Below are 2,061 nucleotides of genomic sequence, written 5' to 3' on the forward strand. Positions count from 1 at the left end.
AAAACAAAAACAAGGCAAAAAATATCATTTCAGTAGTGACCAAAAGAAAGCTGAAAGAAACATAAAAATATAATGGATGAAAACACATAAAATAATAATTAATAAACAAAAAATCAACAATCTAAGCAAAAAAAAAGGAAATGTCAAAAATAATAATAAAAAAAAAGATTAGAAAACACAAATAAAAGAAAGATAAAAAAACATAAAATTCAGAGTTTAGAAATCATCAAGCTCTTGCAATTATGTCAATCACACCCAATTTGGTCCTTAAGATACTAATGTATCAAAGGCTAGTGGTTTAGTAAAGATGTCAACCAGTTTCTTTTCAGTTGCTACATGATATAACTCAATGTCTCCTTTGATAATATGGTCCCTAGCCAAGTGATGCCTTATGTCAATGTGTTTGGTTCTTGAATGTTGGATAGGATTTTTAGATATGTAGATGGCATTAGTTGTATCACATAGAATTAAAATTATGCCTACAGATAATCCTAAATCTAGAATTTGTTTCTTTAACCAAAGTACTTGGACCACACAACTTCCTATGGCAATATACTCATCTTCATTGGTGAAAAGTACAGCAGACTTTTATTTTCTACTGGATGAGGAGACTAAGGACTGTCCTATAAAATGGCAAGTTCCAAAGGTGTTATTTATATCCACCCTCCATCTTGCAAAATCAGAATCAGAATATCTAATATTTTTAAAAGAGGTGTTGTGCCTAAGATACCAGATTCTTAAGTTTTGGGTCCTTAAAAGATACCTAAGGATTCTCTTAACTGCATTCAGGTGGGATTCCTTAGGATAAGCTTGAAATCTAGTACAGAGATAAACACTAAACATTATATCAGGTCGGCTACCAGTAAAGTAAAGAAGTAATCTAATTATTCCTCTGTACATTTTTTATCAACAGATTTTCCATTTGAATCCTTATCTAACTGAACACAAGACCTCATGGGAGTGTTGATTGGCTTGCCTTTATCCATTTCATATTTCTTTAAGATGTCCTTAGTATATTTTGATTAATTAAGAAATGTTCCATCATCTATTTTCCTTATGCTAAACCATAAAAATTAGGATAATTCTCCCATCATACTCATCTCAAACTCTTTACTCATTATTTTTTTAAAAAAATCATAATATAATTTTTTATCAGAATATCTAAAAAGTATATCATCAACATAGATCTGGATAATGAGTAAATAATCTACTACTTTTCTTATAAAAAGGGTGGTGTCTACTCTCCCCTTACCAAACTCCCTCTCTAGTAGGAATGTGATAAGCCTCTCATATCAAGCTCTAGGTACCTGTTTTAATCCATATAAGGCCTTTTTTAATTTGTAAGCTTGATTTGTAAATTAAAAACTCTCAAAATCTGGGGGTTTTTCTACAAACACGTCTTCTTTTATTACCCCATTTAAAAAGGCATTCTTGACGTCCATTTGGAAAGCTTAAATCCCTTATAATAGGCAAATTCTAGTAGCATTCTAATAGCTTCCAATCTAGCTAAAAGAGCAAAGATCTCCGTAAAATTAATTCCTTATATTTGGTTGTACCCCTTAGCCACCAACCTTGCCTTTTTCCTAACTACCACAATAGAATCATTCATTTTATTCTTAAAGACCCATTTAGTTCCAACTACATTTTGGCCCTTCGATCTTTCTTCAAGCTCCCAAACATCATTCCTCTTAAGTTCTTCTTACATAGCTAAGATTCAGAATTCATCAGAAAGGGCTTGATTAATATTGCTAGATTCAAACATTGAGATAAAGGTAGAGTAGTTTACTTCCTTCCTAAGTTCATGCCTAGTTCTAACACCTTCAGAAAGGCCTCCTAAGATCAATTCTCTAGGATGACTCAAAGAAAATTTTAAATCTCTAGGAAAAGTGTTTTGAGGTTCTACTCTTTCTTATAGGTTTGTATTTTCTACTCCTTGGGTAATCTCACCTACTCCATCAGTGTTTTGAGGCTCTACCATTTTCTTCAGATTTGTAGTTTTTACTCCTTAGGTAATCTCTCCCATATTATCTCCTTCCTCAACTCTAAACTTCTTAGGATCAG

Source organism: Dendrobium catenatum, unplaced genomic scaffold (genome assembly GCF_001605985.2).
Source record: "Dendrobium catenatum unplaced genomic scaffold, ASM160598v2 fragScaff_scaffold_94, whole genome shotgun sequence".
Classification (NCBI taxonomy): domain Eukaryota; kingdom Viridiplantae; phylum Streptophyta; class Magnoliopsida; order Asparagales; family Orchidaceae; genus Dendrobium; species Dendrobium catenatum.